This window comes from Oryctolagus cuniculus, chromosome 10 (genome assembly GCF_964237555.1).
Source record: "Oryctolagus cuniculus chromosome 10, mOryCun1.1, whole genome shotgun sequence".
In the NCBI taxonomy this organism is placed as follows: domain Eukaryota; kingdom Metazoa; phylum Chordata; class Mammalia; order Lagomorpha; family Leporidae; genus Oryctolagus; species Oryctolagus cuniculus.
The window spans coordinates 71,411,070-71,437,737 of NC_091441.1; the positions used below are offsets into that span (position 1 = coordinate 71,411,070).

The window sequence follows — 26,668 nt, forward strand, 5'->3', positions numbered from 1 at the left end:
CCATGAAGCTTTCCAGAAGACAGCACAGGCACTGAAATCACGCAAAACTCAATGCTGTTTCTGCATTCCATTGGGTCTTCAATGTATACCACATAAAGTGGGCAATTTAAACGCAAATGTCATTTTGGCTTTCTCTGCTGTTACTCCTTATTTCTTTCAACCTCACCAAAGAAGCGTTTCTCCTCATGGGATGCCAGATTCACCTCTTAATACATTCTTATTCATTTATTCACTCTCCCTCTGTCTCTCCCCTTCCCTCCAATAAATAAATATATCTTCTTTCAATAAAATAAATCTTCTTTCAATATTGCAATATATTTATGTCCCAGTACTCAGTTCCTGACTCAGGTGGGTATAAGAACTAGAAACCAAAAGCTGGAAAATACATTCCTACAACAGAATGATCACTCTAAAGATCTATTAACACATAAACCAATGCCAAGTATGAGTTATTATGAAATTATCAAATAACATCCACACAAGAACCATCTATAAAGGATTTTTTCATAAGAAGTGAGAGCTCTGAATAAGAAAAAATGGTAGATATTTCAAAAATTTCACACACTAGACATTTCAGGGCTATTACACCATTCACTTCATTGTCATGTTGTTATGAGAATATATTTCCCTGTTTTTTATATAAATATTTTTGCTTCCACAGAGATAAGAATTCAATCCAGAGTCACAAGTGATGTGGAATGACTAGGCAGGCAGCTAGATAGTGTGCTGTGCTGGAATTTTCAAGCTCCTATACATAATTTTATCCTCTTGTTAAGCAAATCCTCTCCTTTACCAGTGTGTATATACTTATCTGGGAAATAAGGAAATATACCATGAAAATATGGATATTAAGGTCACATAGAAATTGTGGACATAATACAATTTCCACATGTCTACATGCCTGCAGAGGCACCATATCTTACTTCAAAAAGAGACCAAAAACTGAGAAGGGCTCTCTTTCTTTTGGCACAGACCACAGCTGGAGGTGCTGTGCAGACATGCACTCTGTCTCTCCTCCAGCACTACTGTTTTCTTTAGGTAGTCTTCTGCTCCACTGCCTACCCATAATAGGTATTTATCAATGTGGAACATCCCATGCTCACACATTTATGTCTTTCTCACCACTGGAATAAATTTGCCATTACATGATGCACATTATACATGTTAGCACTTAGAAGCTGTGTCTATATTCTAGGCAAGAACCTGGATTTTAAAGCAAAACACCCACGCATACAGCATATGGACTCAAAGTGGCATTCAATGCTGCAAGAGGACTTCTACAAATATTGCATTTCAAAAGCCTTTCTACTCGTCAAGACCCACTGTTCATTCATTCTATTATCCTGTATTTTAAGACAATAAAAAATATTTGATCAACAGTCAGGGTGAGGGCTGATCAAGTCACCATTTCTCATAGTGTTCATTTCACTTTAACAGGTTTCCTTTTTGATGCTCAGTTAGCTGTCACCTATCAGGGAGAACAAGTGGTATTTGTCCCTTTGGGAGAGCAACTTAATATGTTATCCCTCTTAGTATTTTTTGTGTTTGTTCTACTTAATACTTTTGGTTGAATACTGTAATCAATACACAATTCTTCTTAAGCGCTGAAACTTAACTGAAAAGTGATTGCTGTTAAATATAAGAGTGGGAATAAGAGAGGGAAGAGATGTGCAATTCGGGACAATTCAAACAAAGTTCAAGCTGACTTACCTCAAACTGTAGAGTTAGAAACATACCAGGGGATTCCAATTCAATCCCATCAAGGTGGCATGTACCAATGCCATCTCACTAGTCCCAGTGATCAATTTCTGTTTACAATTGACCATAATGATAGGACTAAGAACCAAAGGGATCACATAAACAAGACTAGTGTCTACAAATACTAACTGATAGAATAAAAACGGGAGAGAACGATCCAACATGGGAAGTGAAATACACAGCAGACCCATAGAATGGCAGATGTCCTAAACAGCACTCTGGCCTCAGAATCAGCCCTTAAGTCATGCAGATCTGGTTGAAAAGCCCATGAGAGTATTTCAGGCATGGAAAGCCAAGACACTATGGAAAAAAAAAACCTAAATGAAAGATCTCCGCGAGTGAGATCCCAGTGGAAAGAACGGGAGGAGAGAACTTCCACTTTGACCATGGCCTTGTCTAAATATGATCAGAGTCAGTGAACTCAGGGGGCTTCCATAGCCTTGGCAGCTCATGACAAGAGCCTAGGGTGATTACTGATGCCATAAACAAGAGTGTCAATTTGTTAAGTCAACAACAGGAGTCACTGTGCACTTACTCCTCATGTAGGATCTTTGTCCTTAGTGTGCTGTACATTGAGATTTAATGCTATAACAAGTACTCAAACAGTATTTTTCACTTTATGTTTCTGTGTGGGAGCAAACTGTTGAAATCTTTACTTAATGTATGCTAAACTGATCTTCTGTATATAAAGAGAATCGAAAATGAATCTTGATGTAAATGGAAGGGGAGAGGGAGTGGGAAAGGGGAGGGGTGCAGGTGGGAGGGACGTTATGGGGGGAAGCCATTGTAATCTATAAGCTGTACTTTGGAAATTTATATTAATTAAATAAATTTAAAAAATATTTGATCAACCCTCCAGCCCCATCCAGGCAAGGGAGCCACTCATGACATGCTATTCAGGAGCTAAGGCTAGATAACAGGGCAGGATAGATAGATGACTTTGTATGACAGGATAGATGAGTAACTGATCTAGGATGGGCAACCAGCTATTTGCAAACATTAAGGGTTTCATAACTATCTCATGAAAACAATCAGGCTGGTGACAAGAATGATTAAGCAGCCAAATTCATCCACCATCTTGCATCAGGCAGTTGAAAAAACACTAGTTTTTACAAGATTGGTTATTTTAACTCTTGATCAGCAAATATACTTCATTATAATAAAAAAAATTCAACCTGCTAGAGACTGAATGTGCTAATGAAACACACAACAGAGCTTTGATCCCCAACTGGACTTCCATGGACAGAGACCCACCATGAATATAGGAAATGACACACTCATCAGTAAAAGGTGACAACATGAGCTTGAACAATCTAAGAATCTTAGTCACACCCTGAACATGCACACTCATTCCCTCCTGTGTGCTTTGCCCCTGTTAATAAATTGTAACTTACAACTGATCTTTGTCTCTGCCCTATCTTCAAATTCATTCCTGCACCAGTGACAGTACTAGGTCTCCACAACCATCAACATAGCTTTTTTTGTAAGATTTTTTATAAAGGCAGATATCCAGAAAGAGAGAGAAAGAGATAAAAGAGATCTTCCACCTGATGGTTCACTCTACAATAGCTGGGGCCCGGCCAGGCCAGGAGCTTTGTCTGGACTTCTCACATGGGTGGCAGGGGCCCAAGAATATGGGCTATCTTCTGATGATTTCCTAGGTGCAACACCTGGGAACTGGATCAGAAATGGAACATCAGGGACTTTAACTGGAGCCTATTTTGGATGCTGGCACTGCAGGGCAGTGACATAACCTGCTATAGCACAGTACCAGTCCCCTCAACATAAACTTTAAGTGTATTTCATAAATTATTTTTCATCGCTGTCCATTTAGTATATACTATTGAACTTTACAATGCCTGCAGATATTCCACAGTGAGTTCTTGAAGGACACCCAATTTAAGTTAGAAAAACAATGGCATGACTGAAAAAGGCTGGCACATGCAGTCATGAAAAAGAACATTTCACAGAGATTCATGCCTGGCTAAGCCCACAAAATGCAGTGCAGAAGTTTGGAAACAGCAGAAGCGGCTTAGAGGGAAACAGGTAGAAGGAATAGAATTGGAGGATGGTGAACAGACTCCATTACATTTGCCCTGCTACAATCTTGAGTGTGATGGGGACCATGGGACCATCAATGAATCACAGGTATCTAGGTTGGAGGTATTTGTTCCTTCCTTAATGTGGGATCACTAAACAAACTCCCTTCCTAACACGAAGGTGGTCCAAACTACCTGCCACTATTTAGATGTCCTTAAAGACCCTCCTCCTATTCAATATCCTGACACTGTCCAGTCCACATTCTCCATCTCACACCTGCTATCCCCTAGTATCCATTTTCAAACCTCACTAGGGTGAGGATATGGGAGAACTCAACTTCCTCATTCTCCTTGCAACAGTCCCTCTTCCTTTAGCTTGTCCTCACTGGCATACGAATGACTGGTGCCTTGAGGAAAATGTGTGCTCTCATTCCCAGGTTTCTGGCATCTTGCTAATGAGCTTCCTGTGCCCATGACTGCATCTCAAAATCTGTAGAAATTTAAACTCTTATGACATACTACTCAAGGCTCTGTACAGATGGAACCCTTAACTTTGAGTATAAGCTGCATGGCCTTCCTGGGACATTACTAGGCCCCATGTTTTCTCTGGGTAAGCAACACACTTCATGGGCTGGATTCTTGGCTTACATAGATACCAGGAGTGAGTCTGAGCAACTTCCAAATATCTCTGTTCTTCCAGGTCTTTTGCCAGTAAAACAGAAACTGCTTCACTGCTTTGTTGTGAAGATAAAATAGGATAAGTATAGAGCTTTTAGGTTGTACCTGGCTTGCAGTAATTGACAAGCAAATCTATTATCTTCCAATTTGTCTCTTGTATGATCCTCTCCTGAGGACCTTTTTTCATCTTTAAGTCTCCTCTAAATTCCAGGTCCACATCCCTTGCCTAGTTCACACTCCTATTCCCCTCATGCTCCATCATTTCCCTTGGGCTATCTGAGGATTTAGGCAGGTTCCAAGGAGTTCAGCATGCCTTCCCAGCTCACAACCCACACTAACATAAGTCCATGACTTCTTCCCCCAAGATATCTGGTGCCAGCTGTTTTTGACACCTCAAACTTCCATTGCTCTATACACACTTTCCCCTCTCCTCTGGGCTTGCCCTTGTGCTAAGAAGAAGGCATACAGAGATAAAAATCAAAAAAAAAATTTTTTTGTAAATAAGACTGAACCTCTTACACAGATTTCCCCAAGGTAGTGGCAGGGTACAGCCAACCAAGATGTAAAGATCTAAGATGTCTTTACAAGTTCTGCATAATTATCCACTTATCTAAATGAACTCACTGAACTGGGAGTGAGGGAGTGGTACAGCTGGTCCAATAGGGTTCTAATCATACTATGTATGCATTTTGAAGGGTGGGGAGATGAAACAGTGGGTAGGAGACATGTCTTTCTGTTTCTATCACTTTGCTATACAAATAAAATTAAAATTGCTACATTTAAAATAGTATTTTAAAATAAAGCATAATTAGTGACAAGCTTTTTTTTTGAAATAGTGATCAAGATGTTCAAACCAGCAAGAAGAAATGACTATTATAAATATTTATGTACTTTGTATTGTGGTATGGAATTATGTAAATCACATAATTGTATAGAATATGTAAACACACATAAGCAGATAGACTCCAATAATATGGATGTTAAAGACCCAGTTTTAGAAATGGACAGATTATCTTGTGGAAAATAAAGAAAGAAATAGCAGTGCTAATTTGTACCCTGGATCACTGAGATCTAACACACATCCACAGAATTTTCTTCAAACAGCTGCAGAATACACACCTTCACAACACCTCACAGAATCTTTTCGAGGATAGAGCACATGGTAAGTCACAAAAAATATTTCAACACATTTTAAACACTAGAAATTAGTTTTCTGATGATGTAATAAACTGGAAATCAATAAAAAACAAAACTTTAAACAACATACGAATACTGAGAATTAAAACATTTACTTCTTGGCCACTAGAAAAAACTTTCCAAGATATTTACTTTTTAATTTTTTATTAATATGAAGACAACACATTTCATTCATTCCATAGGTAAATTACCAAGAAAACAATCCCACTTCAAGCCTCAGTTCTACACTCCCCAACCCCAAAAATTTCCCCTCCCTTTCTCCTCTCTACTCACCAGTTTTTGCAATGACCTAATTTTAGTCCACTCAATATCCACTGGCTTAACTGGCATTAATGATAACATTCAAGAAGTAGAAAGCAGGAAGACCAAAGTTCCACAGGAGTATAAATGAGTTAAAAATGACAGTCATAACACAAAATGTCCACATCACTCCTATACCTTTTTTGTATTCTACATTAACTGGCACATGTCAGAGGAAACATATATTTGTCTTTTTGAGACTGGGTTATTTCACTACATAAAATGTTCAGTTGCAACCATTTTGTTCCAAAACACAGGATTTCATTTTTTATGACTGGGTAGTATTCCATAGCCTATATATACCTAATTTCTCTATCCAGTCATCAATTTATAGACAACTGGGGTGAGTTCATGTCTTATCTATTGTGAATTGAGTTGCAATAAATATGGAGGGACAACGAACTCTTTCATATGCTGATTTTCTTTGGTAAATTCCTCAGAGTGGGATAGCTGAGTAATATTGTAGACGTATTTTCAGATCTCTGAGGAATCTCTGTACTGTCTTCCATAATACTAGTTTACAGTCCCACAAACAGTGGATTAGGGTACATTTCTCTGCATCCTTGCAAGTCTTTATTGCTTTTAAAATTTTTTTTATCAGATCCATTCTATCAGTGGTGTGGTGGAACCTCATTGTTGTTGTATTTGCATTTCCCTGACAGCTAGTGATCCTGAACAATTCTTAATGTGTCTGTTAGCCATACATATTTCATCCTCTGAAAAACCGCTATCCAGGTCCTTTGCCCATTTCTTAACTGGGTGAGCATGTGCTGAACTGTACATCTCCTTCCTGTCTTATTCCCACTCTTATATTTAACAGGGATCACTTTTCAGTTAAATTAAATATTACTTTGGACAAATTTTTGCACAGTCTTATGAAAACTGTAATCTCCACTGAGGAAAGTAAAATAAGAAGCAGACACAGTAGAAGGAAGAAGCATCTAATAGGTGATTTTCATTTTTCCTTGATTTAATTCTGTCTTACATTATACATCAGTATCCTACACGTGGGATCATCTCTCTACTTGAAAAAAATTCTTAACTAATTTCAGTATGATCCATGCAGTAATTTCGTTGTGAATGATAATCAATATAAGCTTGCCTAAGGCACCTTTTTATGGTTGTGATCATTAAATGTGCATGTGTGAGGGGTGTTCCTTTCAACAACTTCAGGAATTTCTAAGACATGTATTCTTGATCATGTGATAGTATCCCCTAGAGCTCGAGCACTGTTTTATATTTTTCTATTTTCTTCTCCCTACCCCTTTCCTCCATTCCTCTCCGGGTTCATCCTAAGTTCCTTCCAAGGGTTTTTCTCTTTTAGTTCAGATACTTTCTTCTGCCTCACCAAGTGGGCCTCTAAGGCTTCCCACTGTATTTTCTATTTGACACACTGAGTTTCTAATTTCTACAATTTCTCTTCAACATCACTGTATCCCAGTAAATCTTTCATCCATGTCATGTATGGATTTATTTAGCTCATGTATTTGCTTCTCATTGCCTCTGAGTAATCTTATCATCATTCTTTTGAATTACTTTTCAGGCATTTCATTGATATCTTCATATTTACATTGTAATACTGAAGTGCTTTCGTGTTTCTTTGGGGGAGTCCTATTGTCTTCCTTGTTCATGTTTCCTGTATTTATACATTTATTTTTAGGTATTTGAAGAAATACAAGTAGGTTTTATCCTCTGATGGCTTTTATCTTTGAACTATGCCACTGTGGTTAAGTGGAGTGTTTGATTCTTCAGTGGATATCCAGAAGTCTGAGTTAGGTGGAACTAGGGTTCTCTGGTCTGTGCTCCAGGGTGAGATGAGTCCAGGGTGAAACCCAAGTTGTGTATGGTAGATCTCCCCTGTGCTGGTAGTGGGGAGGGCATTATCATTACAGCGGGTGTGATCACCTCCCTCTCTGCCAAAGTGATCAATGCCTGGGCTGAGCCCACAGTGGCTATACAATCCACTCAGGCAGGCATATGATCCATACAAAAGATCCATACAGAAGCTCAGTGTGAGCACAGAACCCTCTGGAATGACCCATCCCAGGAAATCAGGCTCTCTGAAGCCAGAAAAAGTGATTTTCCATAGACCCAGCTATACCCTACACCCTGTTATGCATCACAGAATTTCCATGGCGCAAACCTCCCAACATCACAGTGTATAGGAGATCCACTCTTGAGAACTGGAAGCCTGATCTGTCCACCAATTGAGCAGGGGCCATATGCTAATGGGTGTTCTGTCTCGGCAGTTTGAGCCCCTGAGCCTGAGAGTAGGGGAATGGGAGCACCTCACAGTTCTAAATGATGCCTAGCCTCCTGCCAACTCTCTAGGCCAGAATACAGATAGAGTCTTCTGGTAAAATTCAATAGTCACAAGCACGCATAAGCTACCACAGCCTCCATTTGTGTTAAGATGTTGCTTTCTCTCTACTGATCACTAGGTGCCCTTGTGGCTGGATGGGGAGAAGGAAATACCCTCTTTGTTCCTTGGGTTAGGTGGGCACCCTGCATCCTGCTAGTGTTCCAGGCTGGGCACAAAGCCAACATGGTCCACAACTTTTTTCCTTCACTGATGGCAATACCATCAGTGTCACAGGATGCCACAGATACTTTCACCTTGCTCCCAGAAGATGGCATCTCCTCCAGCCCCTGACTGTGTTAAAACATTTATTATTTTTTTGACAGGCAGAGTTAGACAGTGAGAAAGAGAAAGACAGAGAGAAAGGTCTTTCTTCCGTTGGTTCACCCCCCAAATGGCCGCTATAGCACTGTGCCAATCCAAAGCCAGGAGCCAGGTGCTTCCTCCTGGTCTCCCATGTGGGAGCAGGGCCCAAGCACTTGGGCCATCCTCCACTGCCTTCCCGGGCCACAGCAGAGACCTGGACTGGAAGAGGAGCAACCGGGACAGAACCGGTGCCCCAACCAGGACTAGAACCCGGGGTGCCGGCACCACAGGCGGAGGATTAGCCTAGTGAGCCACAGCGCTAGCCAGTAAAATGTTTCTTGAAGTGAATGAAAATCAAACAAAACATAGCCCAGGTGATGGGAAACAAAGTAGTACTATATCAAATAGGCAGAAAGATCTTCAACAACTTTTTGCTGTAACACAAGGAAGGAGGAAAAGAAGAACATTTCAACCACAAAATTAGAATGAGGAAAGAAATAAGAGTCAGATTATATATATGTACATAGCATTAAAACGATAAAGGAAAATATCCTGATTATAAGGAGATCAAGATACTCAACAATACCAGAACACATAATTCAGTTCAGAAATGGGCAAAGAACATGAACAGGTATTTTTGAAAGGATGGAATACAAATGGATAAATGCTCAAGATCACTAGCTCTCAGGGAAATGCAAATAAAAGCCACAATGAGGTTTCACCCCAGTTAGAATGCCTATCATCCAAAATAAAAAAAAAAAAAATGCTGGTGAGGATATGCAGCAAAAGGTACTCTAATGCACTGTTGGTGGGGATGTAAACTAGTACACCCATTATGGAAGACAGTACAGCAATTACTCAGAAATCTGAAATTAGGTCTACCATAGGAACCAGTCACCCCACTCAATGGAATATATCCCCAAAAATAAAGCATATGAAATATTTACCTGCACTCCTTTCTGTAATCTTTGGAAAGCATTCTAAGTTAGGTAAATCTTCCTTAACCCTCCTTGGTTTTTTCATTCCTCACAGTTCATATTCAATTCCAATAAACTTTCACGCCTCTTTTCCCAAATGAGAATCTCAAATTCAGTAAATCCAAAATCATACATGATCTTACTGAGACTGAGTTCTCCCGTGCAAAGTCCCTAGTTGGAGATCAGTACTATACTGTTCAACAGGTCACTCTGACTAAAATCTGGGCATGATCTGCAGTCTTCGTTTTCACACTCCCTACACCCAGTTCCACTACAGAGTCCTGCTCAATCAACCTCTTAAATATTTCTTCCATTCATTTTTTCATTATTCCATTAGTATTTTCTGGTCACCAACACTACTTATCTGGAATTCTGAAACAGTTTCCAAGACAGTTTCCTGCATCTCTCAAGTCCTTTTCTTACACTAAGGCCATCAATACTTTTAAAAGCATGAAGTGTACATGTCATTATTGGGAGGAAATCCCATAGGTGTCTTGCCACTGCCTGCTGATAAAAGCCCAAGCTCTTCAACTGGCAGACAGCCTGGGCCTACAGCCACATCTCAACATCCTTGCCTCACACTGAACTTCCAGAAATGCCAAATATTCACCATTACACACACACACACACACACACACACACACCCCTCACATTTTACATCAACATTCTTGACTCACTTAAGTTCTTTTTTTTTTGACAGGCAGAGTTAGACAGTGAGAGAGAGAGAGAGACAGACAGAAAGATCTTCCTTTCTGTTGGTTCACCCCTCAAATGGCCACTATGGCAGGCACTCTGCGCCGATCCAAAGCCAGGAGCCAGATACTTCCTTCTGGTCTCCCATGCAGGTACAGGACCCAAGGACCTGGGCCATCCTCCACTGCCTTCCCAGGCCACAGCAGAAAGCTGCACTGGAAGAGGAGCAACCGGGACAGAATCCAGCGCCCCAACTGGCACTAGAACCTGGGGTGCCGGCAGAGGATTAGCCAAGTGAGCTGCAACGCTGCCCACTTAAGTTCTTCCTTCTTCAAATATTCACTTCATTCCTCTTCTGGTTAGTTTTTACATACTTCTGCTTCATATGACATTCAAAGGGAACTCCTACAGGGACCCACCCTGTAATGTGTCAAGTAATCCTCAATGTGCTCATATAATATTCCCTAAATGTCTCCTTTATAGTACTTAACTACGTTATGTGGAAGTGATCATCTGATAATCCCATGACCAGAAAACCAGAAAGGTGAACAGAAAAGAAGAGTAAGAACCAACATTTTCTCTTTTCATCTTTGAAATCTAGGAAATGCACATATTTCCTTATTCTAGTTCATGAGATCCATAACATTTACAGAAGCAAAGTGACCTGCTCAAGGCTACCTCCCTCCTAGCAGACAAAATTGGGATCTGATTACAGTATTCAACCAAAAGTATTAAGTAGAACAAACAAACAAAAAAATACTAAGAGCGATAACGTATTAAGTTGTTCATCAACAGTCAGGGCAAGGGCTGATCAAATCACTGTTTCTCATAGTGCTCATTTCACTTTAACAGGTTTCCTTTTTGGTGCTCAGTTAGTTGTCACCGATCAGGGAGAACATATGATATTTGTCCCTTTGGGACTGGCTTATTTCACTCAGTGAAATGTTTTCCAAATTCCTAACAGGGATCACTTTTCAGTTAAAATTTAATCACCTAAGAATAATTGTGTGTTAATTACAGAGTTCAACCAATGGTACTAGAACAAAAAAAATACTAAAATGGATAAAGTATTACATTGTACATCAACAGTCAGGACAAGAGCTGATCAAGTCACTGTTTCTCATAGTGTCCATTTCACTTCAACAAGTTTCCCCTTTGGTGCTCAGTTAGTTGTCGCCGATCAGGGAGAACGTGATATTTGTCCCTTTGGGACTGCCTTAACTCAATCAGCATGATGTTTTCCAAATTCCTCCATCTTGTTGCAACTGACTGGGTTTCATTGATTTTGACTGCTGTATAGTATTCTACAGAGTACATGTCCCATAATTTCTTTATCCAGTCTACTGTTGATGGGCATTTGGGTTGGTTCCAGGTCTTAGCTGTGGGGAGCAACCCGGACTAGACTAAGTTACTGGAATTAAGACTTATTCTATGCATCTGCTCTCCCACAATATGGCGCTGAGAAGGGAAACAGCTTCTACGCAGCTGCCTCCAGTTCAACCAATAAACTGTAGGACCTGCTCCTGATTGGAGGAGAGCAGCGTACTCGGCGTGTGGGTAGCAGAGTACGGACTGGTGGAGAGGACTATAAAGGAGGAGAGAGACAACATGCACCAGGAACATCTAAGGGGAACACCTGTGCAGCCCCCGAGAGAGCCGGCCGGTGGTGTGCCGCTCCCCTGCGGAAGTGGGGAATGTGGCAGGGGGAACCGCCCTTCCACGGAGGTGGAAGGGACGGTAGCCAACCCGGGAAGAACCAGCAGCCAACCCGGGAAGGACCAGCAGCCAACCCGGGAAGGACCAGCAGCCAACCCGGGAAGAACCAGCAGCAAACCCGGGAAGGGCCGAGCAGACGAAAGAACAGCGCAGGGTCCTGTGTCATTCCTCCACGAAGACGGGGAGCAACATTAGCTATTGTGAATTGAGCTGTAAATTCCAAGGAGTGGGATGGCTGGGTTGTATGGTAGGGTTATATTCAGGTTTCTGAGGAATCTCCAGACTGACTTCCATAGTGGCTTAACCAGTTTGCATTCCCACCAACAGTGGGTTAGTGTCCCTTTTTCCCCACATCCTCTCCAGCATCTGTTGTTGGTAGATTTCTGAATGTGAGCCATTCTAACCGGGGTGAGGTGAAACCTCATTGTGGTTTTTATTTGCATTTACTGATTGCTAGTGATCTTGAACATTTTTTTTTCATGTGTCTGTTGGCGATTTGGATTTCCTCTTTTGAAAAATGTCTATTGAGGTCCTTGGCCCATTTCTTAAGTGGGTTGTTTGTTTTGTTGTTGTGGAGTTTCTTGATCTCTTTGTAGATTCTGGTTATTAATCCTTTATCTGTTGCATAGTTTGCAAATATATTTTCCCATTCTGTCGGTTGCCTCTTCACTTTCCTGACTGTTTCTTTTGAAGTACAGAAACTTTTTAATTTGATGTAATCCCAAATGTTAATTTTGACTTTGAGTGCCTGTGCTTCTGGGGTCTTTTCCAAGAAGTCTTTGCCAGTACCTATATCTTGCAGGGTTTTTTCCAATGCTCTCTAATAATTTGATGGTGTCGGGTTGTAGATTTAAGTCTTTAATCCATGCTGAGTGAATTTTTGTGTAAGGTGAAAGGTAGGGGTATTGCTTCATGATTCTGCATGTGGAAATCCAATGTTCCCAGCACCATTTATTGAATAGACTGTCCTTACTCCAGGGATTGGTTTTGGATCCTTGATCAAATAGAAGTTGGATGTAGATTTGGATTGATTTCTGGTGTTTTATTCTGTTCCATTGGTCTATCCATCTGTTTCTGTATCAGTACCATGCTGTTTTGATAACAACTGCCCTGTTGTATGTCCTGAAATCTGGTATTGTGATGCCTCCGGCTTTGTTTTTGTTGTACAAGATTGCTTTAGCTATTTGAGGTCTCCTGTGTCTCCATAGGAATTTCAGCATCATTTTTTTCCAGATCTGAGAAGAAGGTCTTCAGTATCTTGATTGGTATTGCATTGAATGTATAAATTGCTTTTGGGAGAATGGACATTTTGATGATGTCGATTCTTCCAATCCATGAGCATGGAAGATTTTTCCATTTTTTGGTATCCTCTTCTATTTCTTTCTTTAAGGTTTTGTAACTTTCATCGTAGAGATCTTTAACAGTTATTCTTAGGTGTTGAAACTTAACTGAAAGTGAACACTGTTGAATATAAGAGTGGGAATAAGAGAGGGAAGAGATGTGCAATTCGGGACATGCTCAAGCTGACTTACCTCAAACAGTAGAGTTAGAAACATACCAGGGGATTCCAATTCAATCCCATCAAGGTGGCATGTACCAATGCCATCTCACTAGTCCCAGTGATCAATTTCTGTTCACAATTGATCATAATGATAGGACTAAGAGCAAAGGGAGCACATAAACAAGACTAGTGTCTGCAAATACTAACTGATAGAATAAAAACGGGAGAGAATGATCCAACATGGGAAGCAAGATACACAGCAGACCCATAGAATGGCAGATGTCCTAAACAGCACTCTGACCTCAGAATCAGCGCTTAAGGCATGCGGATCTGGCTGAAAAGCCCATGAGAGTATTTCAGGCATGGAAAGCCAAGACACTCTGGCAAAAAAAAAAAAAAAAAAAAAAAAAAAAAAAAAAAAAACAAAAAACAAACAAAACAACAACAACAAACCCACACACAAACAACACCTAAATGCAAGATCTGCGTGAGTGAGATCCCAGTGAAAAGAACAGCTCATCAAAGAAGGAGGTACCTTTCTCTGAAGGGAGGAGAGAACTTCCACTTTGACTACAACCTTGTCTAAATATGTCAGAGTCGGTGAACTCAAAAGGCTTTCATAGCCTTGGCAACTCATGACAAGAGCCTAGGGTGATTACTGATGCCATAAACAGGAGTGTCAATTTGTTAAGTCAACAACAGGAGTCACTGTGCACTTACTCCTCATGTAGGATCTCTGTCCTTAATGTGCTGTACATTGTGATTTAATACTATAACTAGTACTCAAACAGTATTTTTCACTTTATGTTTCTGTGTGGAAGCAAACTGTTGAAATCTTTACTTAATATATGCTAAACTGATCTTCTGTATATAAAGAGAATTGAAAATGAATCTTGATGTGAATGGAAGGGAAGGGGGAGAGGGAGAGGGAAAGGGGAGGGTTGCGGGTGGGAGGGAAGTTGTGGTGGGCGGAAGCCATTGTAATCCATAAGCTGTACTTTGGAAATTTATATTCATTAAAGAAAAGTTAAAAAAATTGGGATCTAGGGCCGGCGCCGCGGGTCACTAGACTAATCCTCCGCCTAGCGGCGCCGGCACACCGGGTTCTAGTCCCGGTCGGGGCGCCGGATTCTGTCCCGGTTGCCCCTCTTCCAGGCCAGCTCTCTGCTGTGGTCAGGGAGTGCAGTGGAGGATGGCCCAGGTGCTCGTGCCCTGCACTCCATGGGAGACCAGGAAAAGCACCTGGCTCCTGGCTCCTGCCATCGGATCAGCGCGGTGCGCCGGCCGCTGCGCGCCAGCCGCGGCGGCCATTGGAGGGTGAACCAACGGCAAAGGAAGACCTTTCTCTCCGTCTCTCTCTCTCTCTCACTGTCCACTCTGCCTGTCAAAAAAAAAAAATCGGGATCTGAAGCTAAGGTCTCTAACCTTAAGCATCACACTGTAAGATGAGGAACTACACAGTGGCTAAACACTTGCTTAAAAGGTGTCAAATACTTTAATTACTTACTCATGACCTGGCACTGTAAATCTTTGTCACACGTATCCACTGTAGCCTCTACACTTGAGTCCACACATGGAGTTGTTTTCCAAGTCCACTCATGAGCTGATGGTCCATCACACTACACAGAACCAAAAACCACTTCTAATCCCTCCTCATTGGCTGGATTTCAGATCCTGCATTCATGTCCCCACAGAATGGATTTCTGATCTCTCTTGAGGAAATCAGGTTTATCAGAACGAACATGGTTTGTAAGAATTACTTGATACTGATGGGTAGTTTATTCTAGACTGCAATAAAAAGACAGAAATCTGGGGCCAGCAGCGTGGCGCACTAAGTTAATCCTCCGCCTGCCACATAGGCATTCCATATGGGCGCCAGTTCTAGTCCCGATTGCTCTTCTTACAGTCAAGCTCTCTGTTGTGGCCCAGGAAGGCAGTGGAGGATGGCCCAAGTGCTTGGGCCCCTGCACCTGCATGCGAGACCAGGAAGAAGCGCCTGGCTCCTGGCTTCGGATCGGTGCAGCTTTGGCTGCTGCAGCCATTTGGAGAGTGAACCAACGAAAGGAAGATCTTTTTATCTGTCTGTCTCTCTCTCACTGTCTGTAACTCTACCTGTCAAATAAATAAATAAAAATCTTTTTTTTTAAAAAGAATATAGAAATCTTTAAGTAAGTTACAGAAGGCGTGTAGAGTCACCAAATGTTTGAAATAATTTGGATACAAAATCTATTAATCTATTTTCTCTAACATAAAATTAAAATATAATCCTCTACTATAACAATAAGGTTTTTACAATACACATATGTTAGTAAATATTTAAAATCATCTTAAAATTTGTTTAAAAACTTCAGCATCATCTTTTGATAGTTTTTGTTTAACTGGTGACTCTGTCAGATTTCTAGCTAGGTAGTTCTGAGTTTTTTATTAAGAGTTATGGTCTGTTAAAATACATGCTTATTCTAAAGCATTTAGGTGAATTCTTTGTAAAGTGACCAAATCTTGTCTCTAATATGTCATGATGTTATGGGATCTTATTTCAACCAGATATTTTAAGCCTTCTTGACAGCCTTAACAGACATTCAAAAATCAAAGTTCCAAATTCATAGGATTTTGATATTTCCAGTTGAGCCTCTAGAAATATCAAATGATATGTCTTTTGTCTTTAGAGACACCAACTAATAAGGGTATTAGGATTATATTAAAGGTGCTGCCAAGAAGTAGAGTGGTTTTAAGTTCTAATAATGTAAAATACTATTAATACAAATGTCCAAAATTATCTTGTTGTGTTACTATCAGACATGATGGTTATCTTAATGAGAAAGACCCAGAGGCCTAAAAGAGATCTTTTATAAAATTCCACAGGTGCTTTCAGAATTAACACGTGGAGCAAGCAGGTGCCTCTTGTTGGGTTAACAAGTTTATAATTGTAAACATGGCTATTTAAAGTCTTTTGTCATCCACAGTTTTCTATATCGGATTTGCTACTCCTGAAAGTTAAAACATTGTTGGTTCTGTGCTTAAATGGGTCCCCTTAGGTTCCAAAGGACATCTTTTCCCAGACCTCCATTGTATCCAATAGCTTGAGACAGTTTTTGTAAATAAAGCCAATAACTTAATACAGGTTCCAACTTAAAAAAAAAGTTAATTGAGTTTACTAAGAACAAAAACTTCTAATCAAGTAATGGTAATGAAAAAGTTAGAGTAAAAAAACTACTACTAAAACTGCTTTACTCTTCTATATTATATGCTATGTTGTAATGTGTGTATATTGTATGTCTACATGAAAAAATTAAGAGCTCTGTTTTAATTGATTTATAGAAAATTAATGTTCATAAATTTAAACTGCTAAGTTAATCAAAGAAATGGCTCACTAGGCTAATCCTTCGCCTGTGGCGCCAGCACCCTGGGTTCTAGTCCCGGTTGGGGCGCCGGATTCCATCCTGGTTGCTCCTCTTCCAGTCCAACTCTCTGCTGTGGTACAGCAGTGCAGTGGAGGATGGCCCAGGTCCTTGGGCCCTGCATCCGCATGGAAGACCAGGAGGAAGCACCTGGCTCCTGGCTTCAGATCGGTGCAGTGCACCGGCCACAACACGCCAGCAGTAGTGGCCACTTGGGGGGTGAACCAATGGAAAAAGGAAGACATTTCTCTCTGTCTCTCTCTCTCACTGTCTAACTCTGCCTATAAAATAAAATAAATAAAGAAAAAAATTTTTAAAATTAAAAAAAATAAATTTTTGTTCATGTGACCTAAATAAGTCTCAATATCAGATGTTTTACATTTGTTTAAAAAAAACAAAATGGTTTAAGTCATTGACATGTTTATACTTGGGTTTGCAGGTTGAACATGTTATAATTGTTCTAGATATTTAAACAATGTTTCCAAATATGTGTACTCTTGCCTTCAAATTCATAAAAAGGCATTAGAACTTCTGACAAATGTTTTCATGAGTTATTATTTAACAATTGAAATTGTTTCCTAAATTTTCATTTAATAGTTACTGTCAGTAGTGACCTGAGAAGCCTGTCTTGTTCCCTCATTTCTCTTTTCTCTTCAAGATGGGAAACTAATTTTGTTTTAAAGGACTCTCCAGGATGTACAATTTTATCCTTAAACCTTATAAAAATAACTAATGTTTTTCTGTAAATGACATAAAAATTATGATTTGCATCTAGCTTTACTTTGGGCACAGTAAGAAGGCAGAACCTCCCTTTTCAAAACAAAGGAAGGGAGAGACGGTTTTAAAGTGAGGACATAGCTTTCTGATGTAATCTCATACAACACTCACTTTATAAAAACAAAAGAGGGAAATGTTAGCAAGATATAGCCATCTTATCTATGGTGCCATCTATAAACCCCTGACACCATCTTCGGCTCTGGCCCTGCTGCCATCTTGTATCATAAGCTTCCATCCCAAGCTAAGCCTGCTTTACTAGAAGTGGTGACCAAATGGCCTAACCGCAAGTGCCAGTTCCACCCCAACACTACAGGATTCGCTATTCCCACTTCCTTCCCTCTACAAGCTATATACGACCTGTTCTCTTAGTACAGGCTGCCGTTTCTCTTGTGCACGGAGAGCCAGCCTGCTGTGGTTCCCACACACACCAGCAAACCTTTCTCTTACTCTGGTGTTTACTGTGTTTTGTGGTGACCTTTCCTTTCTTTTTTTTTCTTTCTTTCTTTCTTTCTTTCTTTCTTTCTTTCTTTCTTTCTTTCTTTCTTTCTTTCTTTCTTTCTTTTTTCTTTTTTTTTTTTTTGACAGGCAGAGTGGACAGTGAGAGAGAGAGACAGAGAGAAAGGTCTTCCTTTTTCCGTTGGTTCACGCTCCAATGGCCGCTGCGGCCGGTGCATTGCGGCCAGCGCGCTGCGCTGATCCGAAGCCAGGAGCCAGGTGTTTCTCCTGGTCTCCCATGTGGAAAACAATTTCCACATATGCCTGTGAATACCAATCCCCATCAATGCTTATATCCCCCTTTTGATACCTCAGAGGAGGTCAGCCAACTAATATATTTAGGTACAAACCATTGGCTTTCCACAGAAAAACTTTCCTCATTTTATACCTTTTGCATCGGCTCTTCTGTTTGGCCATTCCTGCAAAACAGTAAGGGGCCTGCTGGTAACGAATTTGCTCGTGGTGAGGAAGTGATGCTGCTTCAGAGTAACTGAGCCTCGTGGTAGCTGACAGTGAGGCTGAGGGGAGGGAGAGAGGCCTACCATTTCACTACCCAGGATCACATGTTTCTCCACATCTGATCTCTACTTGCAAGAAGAAACAAACAAAAAACAACAAAATCTCATTAATCTGTGTCTAGGAAAAAATATGTTGCACCTCATTCTTTGAAATAAGGAAGACAATGTTGCTAAGAATACATTAGTAGCTTAAAAGAATCAACAGAGGGACCAGAATAGGCAGAGAGTTAGATAAGGAATAAAAACCTGGAAGATTTTCTACACTCTCTGCCCTAGGCCTGCAACATAACTCCACCCCTTTTCATGCCAAGCCAACATACCCAGTTTCACATGATGCACCCTAGTCTCCTCTATAACCGGGAAGAACAGGACACCATGCACTTGTTCACTAAGTTCCGAGTTTAAATGCCATTAAATATTTCCATTAGATTTTTCCAGATGACCTCAGGCAGACTAAACATTGCCCCTAACTCCACCTAATTTGTATATTCAAATACACCATTACACATTCACTCAATATAGGGGGGCACTGGACAAGAAGAGCACATTTTTATTCTCTCCTGCTTTCTCCTCATAGGCAGTTTCCTTCTCTCTCTCTCTCTCTCTCCCTCTCTCTCTCTCTCTCTCTCTCTCTCTCACACACACACACACACACACACACTTACTCTCTGGCTTTTACTGAGGATTTTTCTTGTTGTGGGTGGGCATATTCATGCATGAATGTGCAAACTCAATTCAAATGATTTCTGTCCTCATTATTGTATTTAGGTCACTCGTTTGCATTCTTATCTCGCATATAAGCAAGAATCTGGAATAAAAAGCTGGGAAACACTCCTACAGCATAATGTGGAGAGCCAGGAGACAGGGGAATCATGAGAAAGAGGACTGTGACACACGTGGACATTTGGTGAGTGCAACTGCGTGCTCTCTTCCTCTCTTGTGCTGAGGATGCTTCAAAACTTCCACGGCTGTCACTCTAAGCATTTTGTTTCATTTTCAGTATCATAGCGTCTGGGTGGGCATTTGAAATGCCAATCTGAGTACTGTAATAATCTGTCTTTTTAATTAAAAGCCATATAGCTACAGACTGGAAATTCTAAAAAGCCATGACATGCCAGTACATGGCAAGAAAATACAGGATTTTGGTTGGTTCAGCTTGCCTCTCAGCAGGCAGAACAGGGCATAGGCATGACTACTCGCAGGCATCCACCAGCCCAGCTCCTGGTGCTCGGGGCCTGGCCACATTGTGTTCTGAGAGCTAGGACATACTGCCAGAGATGCTGACTTTGACTGAGTTTCTCAAAGGTACTGGTGATGCTCTTGTGCCCAGGGTGTTGCTGAAGCCAAACTTCATGTGGATGACCTAAACACTTTCTGTCCTGCATTCACCATTCTTCCTTAACTGTTCCTCCATGTTACCCCTGGGACAGAGAGAGGAAAGACGAATGAGCACAAGCACCCCATTTCCTGCCTGGAGCTTCAACATCTGGCTTCCATAGGCAGGGCACAGTATCAGGTTTGGGATCTGATCATTTAGACTGAGACCAGGCCCCCAGTTTCCAGTGTCTGGCTTCCAGCAGAGGCTTAACTTCACAGCTCAACTTCCTGTTCCAGCAGAACATGCACCGTCACTATAGCCACATGTGACCGTTTGATCAGTTGGGATGCTGGAGTGCACACTGCCATCCTCCTTTGTTTTGTCTGCCAGCTCAAGCCTTGATGGCTAGATGTCTGCTTGGAGCAGTGTGACAAGTGTCCAGATCACAGCCCTGTGCCGTGAACATGCCAGGGTCCCTGTGGAATACTGGCTCCACGGTCAATGTGGGTGACTCACTCCAGAATAGATGCAGTCAGTAAGACCTTAAAGCAGCTCTAAATATTACTGGTATATCTACAAGAATGCATACCTCTAAAGGCAAAAATTCCTGGTGAGTGCTTCAGGTATCTATTAGCTAGCTACAGCTTGCGATTTCCCATGACTTTAGTTACCTTGCTTGGGTGAGGCAGAACTAAACTGGTTCATGGTCAGCTTGAATTTGATAATTAACTGTACTAGATCTATGTAAGAAGCTCACATAGGTATTTGTTGTCTTTTGATAATGTGTCTGTAACAGTTTAAGCAACCGGGATTCCAGTTAAAGTTATGGACCAAAATTATGACGCTACAACGTGTACATTTTTGGAAGAATGTGTTAATCTTACCAAAAATTGTCAGATTTTAATTGTGAAACTTTAATTTGTATAAACTTGTTCACATTGGGGTCGGTGCCATGGCTTACTTGGTTAATCTTCCGCCTGCAGCACCGGCATCCCATATGGGCACCAGGTTCTAGTCCCAGTTGCTCCTCTTCCAGTCCAGCTCTCTGCTGTGGCCCAGGAAGGCAGTGGAGGATGGCCCAAGTGCTTGGGCCCCTGCACCTGTGTGGGAAACCAGGAAGAAGCACCTGGCTCCTGGCTTCAGATCAGGGCAGCACCGGCCATGGCAGCCATTTGGGGAGTGAACCCACAGAAGGAAGACCTTTCTCTGTCTGTCTCTCTCACTGTCTAACTCTATCTGTCAAATAGATAAAATAAAATAAAATAAAATTTTTAAAACATTGTTCAGTGACGGGTCCAATTTGAAAAAAAAAGGGATCCATCCTGCCACACCACAAAACAGCGAGATGTTCCATGGTTATTGGAAGGATCTCAATAAGTAAATGGTCAGATTTAACTCCCTACACATCCTCTGCCAAAGGTGAAAACAACAACCCAAGGACATTATTAAAGAGGGCTGTCCCCTGACTGAGTTAAGTCTGTTTCATCTTTCCATCCATCTTAAGCTCAATCCTTGGAGCCCTTCACTACACTTTTTGATCAGTTCCTTGACACATGGCCGATAATAGAAATGAGGAGTTAGATAAAGGCCTTACACAGTGAGACACTGTGCTCAGGTGAGCCAGCTTGTCATCATCACTTTGACTCTACAGTTTAAGGCTGAAATGAGAGCTGCCCAAGAGACTTCCCCATGCCAAAAGAGAAGGGTCAGACACTCACTGAGAAATCAGGATCCTCCTGGGAGTTGGGGATCCAGAACTGCTTGACCATTACCACTTCTTTCCCATGGTGATGGGATGTGGTGAAGCACAAAAGAGCGGTGCCAGTGGGGCAGCAGGAATTTGAGGACAGTAAGAACCTTTCTCACATCTCTTCCAGGGAGGGCTATGGAAGCTGGAAGAAATGCTGAAACCCTTTTAGACTCAATTCCTATGCATACTTAAGAGTCCACAGTGCACTCTTGGTGCAAAAGCAGGATGAACCCAATTCAGATTACATAAATTATTTAGAAACACAGAGAAATTTTCTGGGCCAGAAATTCAACAGGCAGTGTTCTTTGCCAGGACTGAAATGGCATTGGCTTTTCTATTTATAAATGGATTTCTCCATGCCCTACTAGTCTAATAAAAAATATAACTTGATAATGTAAAGATGTAGATATGGCGAATTCATGGTTTTAGCTCAAATTTTGAGAGGACTCCAGAACAGTAAAAGAACCTGAAGGCTAGGGGCTGGCACTGTGGCACAGGAGCTTAAATACCTGCCTGCAGCACCAGCATTCCATCCAGGCACCAGTTCGAGTCCCGGCTGCTCCTTTTCCAATCCAGCTCTCTGCTTGTGGCCTGGGAAAGCACTAGAAGATGACCCACGTGGGAAACCCAGAAGAAGCGCCTGGCTTTGGATTGTAGTTTCACCATTTGCAGCCATTTGGAGAGTAAACCAGTGGGTGGAAGACCTTTCTCTCTGTCTTTCTCTCTCTGTGTCTGTAACTCTACCTTTAATATAAATAAATAAGTAAGCTAAAAAAAGAACCCAATGGCTTTAAGAGTTCAACAACTGAGGGGCTCAGAAAACAGATTTCACCTTATCCTTTTCTCAGGCCATAGTAAAAAACTCTAGAAGAAGAAATTCTCTCCAGTTTGTCGGTCTTTATAGCAAACAATTTAGCAGTTTGGAGGGGAAAGTATCCAATTTTATATCAGCTCACCATTTTCTCCCCTCCACAAACAATTCATATGTTGAAACTATATCCCTCAATGGGATGATAGCAGGAGGTGGGTTCTGAGGGACTTAATTAGCATTGGAATATATAATTATATGAATGCCCTCTTTAAAGAGGAGACAAAGGAGGACAGGTCAGGACATAAATAGGAAGAGGTCCTCATAAGAATTCACCATGTTGTACCCCAGTCTCAGACTTTCCAGCCTCCAGTAGGCCATAATACTAAGACAATATTAGGAATGGCTTTCTGTTGACCTGGACTCATGAGAATGATGGAGTAGGGAGTCTGCTGACGTTCAGTAAACTTGAAGAGTTAGAGACTTCTCCACCTTCTCGACAGTTAATTGTCTAAATTTCTTAACTTCTCAGTACCATTTATTGTCTAATCTCACTTCCTATAGATGCTTAAGATGTGCAGTACTATAGCAAATGTTCACTTGTGAATCCAATCTCCCAGGCCTGCCTAGTCGCCTCAGTGGTGTTTTAGAGGCAATCTTGGAAAGCATTTCGCTATGACTCTTGCCTGCCCAAGCACACACAAAACTGCATAATTTGGGAAACAGCAGGGGGTACTTAGAGAGTAGGCAGAAGGAACAGGAAGGGGGAAAGGTGAACATGCCACATTATACATTCAGCGCTGCTACCCTCATGATTGGAAAGGGGACCATCACTGGACTGCGGGTATCTGCATAAGAGGCATCTACTCTTTCCTCAGTAAGTGATCACTAGAGAAACTTCCATCCTAACGTGGTCACCAAAATCCCTGCCACTCTTTAGATGTCCTCGTAGACCCTCCTCTTACCTAATAGCCTTGCACTGTCCAATCAACCTTCTCCATCTCTCACCTGTGATCCCATATTGCGCATTTTCCAATCTGATAAGAATGGAGACTATGAGTATAACCCAACTTCGTCAGCCTCCTTAACAAAAGTTCCTCCTCCTTTTCCTTGTCTCCATTGGCATATTAAGGTCTGGAGCTTTGAAAGAAATGTATGCTTTCATTCACAGGAGGTTTTTGGCAACTCGGTAATGAGCTTCCTATGCCTTTGATTTCCTTCCAAAATCTGCAAATTTGACTCTAAGTTAAAATAGTCAAGGATCTGTAAAGATGGAACCTTTCACTCCTCAAGTATATGCCATAAACACTCCTCAGGGCTCCTTGTGTCCCTGCCGGCTCCATGAATTTTCTGGGTGAGTACCACATGGCATGGATTGGTTTCCTGGTTTACACGGATAGCAGGGGTGACTATGACCAACTTTTAAATACCTTTTTGTGCTTCCAGGCCTTCTGTCAGTAAAACAGAAACGACTTCATTGCTTTCTTGTGAAGATAAATAGGGTAAGTATAAGCCTTTTAGGTTGTACCTGGCTTACAGTAATTGACCAGCAAATCTACTAATGTCTTCTGATTTCTCCCTTATATGTTCCCCACCTGAAGACCTTCTTCCAAGTCTCTGCTAAATTCCAGGTCCACATCCTTTGCCTATTTCACACTTCTATTTTCCTCACTCTCCATCATTGTCCTTGGGATTTCTGAGTGACCTAGGTGGGTTCCAAGGAGCCCAGCATGCTTTCCCAGCTCACAACCCACACTAACACACCTGCATGACCTCTGTCTTCCAAGACAACCAGTGTTAGCTGTCTTTGGCAAACCCATCTCCTATGGTTCAATATACATCTCCATCTCTCCTCTGCGCCAGCCTATACTAGACAATAGGCACATAGAGTTAAAAGGAAATTTTTCCTTGTAAATGACAATGAAACTCTTCCATGAGTTTCCCCAGAGTAGAGGTGAGACACAGCATCCCATGTGTCCCATGCAGCCAAAGGTGTCCATGACTGTCCTTTGCAATTAACCAGTTATCAAAAAGAATTCTCTGAATTCAGGGAGTGGTACAGCTGGTCCTATAAGGTTCTAATCACCTGACTTAGGAAGTTATTTGCCTCTACAATAGATAACATCCTGCTGGCCAAAACTGTCCAGAGGAATTTGGAGTAGGGGAATTCCAGGTCTGGATAGGGAAACTCCAGGTCTGCATAATGTTAAGTACCACCTGCTTGTAACACTCTAGATGGACTGAAGCCCACTTGGCCACAATCAAATTTCCCTAATGAATATTGCATTGCTGACCAACCAAGGGAAGATTACAGGCACCAGGATGTTTGCCACAAACTAAACGTGCATCTCACAGCCCCAACAGCAATCTGCAATAATCTTTTCTGTTAACTCCTTGGGAGAACCCTGGAATTAAGCCATAGCTAACAGGCTCCTTGACCTGTTCTTTGCAAATAAATGCAAGTTTATTCCAACAACCCACTGTCAGTGATGAGATTCTGACCTGTCAGATGAGTGGACCCAGGTTGAGCAATACCTCCAGCTACTTTAAAGAGTTGTTCTAAACAAGAGTGTCAATTTGTTAAGTCAACAACAGGAGTCACTGTGCACTTACTCCTCATGTAGGATCTTTGTCCTTAGTGTGCTGTACATTGAGATTTAATGCTATAACTAGTACTCAAACAGTATTTTTCACTTTATGTTTCTGTGTGGGAGCAAACTGTTGAAATCTTTACTTAATGTATGCTAAACTGATCTTCTGTATATAAAGAGAAACGAAAATGAATCTTGATGTGAATGGAAGGGGAGAGGGAGTGGGAAAGGGGAGGGTTGTGGATGGGAGGGACATTATGGGGGGGGGAAGCCATTGTAATCCATATTCTGTACTTTGGAAATTTATATTCATTAAATAAAAGTTTAAAAAAAGAGTTGTTCTGCATCATAAATAAATACAAATTGAACATCTTTAGGGCATTAAGTGAGAACTGCATGGAATGCTAGAGCTCTGAAGAGGTAACAGATAAGATTCTGAGGAAAACTTGAATTGCTGAGCGTATAGGATTAAGAAGAATATTCCATATGGAAAGAAATGAAAGCATTAGGTACAAGAAAGCAAAATACAGGTGATATCTAAGTATCCAGCATGTTGGTGAAAATAAAAGTAATTAAGTGGATTGATCTTAGAGTGTATGTGTGAGTTAGATTTGGGGAGAAGACAGACAGAGGCCAGGTAAAATTTAAGGGACTTCTTAAAACACAGGTGGGGAACATCTGGCTGCTACGCCATTCAAGGATCACAAAATCACTTGCTCTGGCCTCCCCAAGGCAACCATGGGCGGTTCTCAAAATTTGATGTAAGTATAGCAGTCTACTTTGCCATTGAGAACCTTGTATGGCCTGCAAATGATGTTATGAAGAGCCAAATGGTTCTTAGCAGAAAAAAATGTACTCTACCCCTGCCTTAAACCATAGTAAGTTTCTAGGAATCTACAAAGCATACTGTACTTCCGTAGAACATTTCATGTGAGGACATGAAATGATTTGAATTTCAGAAGTACCAGGCTCCTGACTGGTGTGTGGGAAAAACTAGAGGAGAGCCTATGAATAATGGCATTAGGAAAGAGAAAAGTTAAAACGGCAAGTTCTCAGTTTTCAGTGTGTGGTGGTGTATATGAAAATGAAAAGGCTGCTTCTGACCACTAGTGTGTAGAGAACAAAGATTCTGTTAAACATCCAGTCATGCATAGGACATCTTCCTATGAACCACGATGAGTTTTGGAATCCACAATTTCACTTTTGAGAAGACTGAAACACCCAGGAATGTTACACATGAATTCAGACACAGCCCCTGAAGTTGCAGCTCCACCTATATACTTTAGTTTTCTGAGGCATCCTGTGGATGGAAGTAACAGGCCTGAGTGGTCAGAGGCCTGAGTATTATCCTGGTCCCCTCCTATGAAACTTAGGACAGGGTCACCCAATCTGACAATGCTTGTATTTGCATATAATTGATTAAAAAGGATGTCTGTTGTTAGCCTTCCAGAATGTATGCTATATAGATGTCAAAAAATGAGATATGGCT

The 26,668-nt window shown here is 41.3% G+C and overlaps 1 long non-coding RNA gene across 1 annotated transcript; it reads left to right on the forward strand.

The window, feature by feature from the left end:
• The first annotated feature begins 18,890 nt into the window (after window positions 1–18,890).
• Window positions 18,891–24,462, forward strand: LOC138844071 (uncharacterized). Its single transcript, XR_011379467.1, has 3 exons — window positions 18,891–19,619; window positions 23,760–23,942; window positions 24,035–24,462. It is a non-coding gene; the product is annotated as an uncharacterized lncRNA (long non-coding RNA).
• The last annotated feature ends 2,206 nt before the right edge of the window (window positions 24,463–26,668 follow it).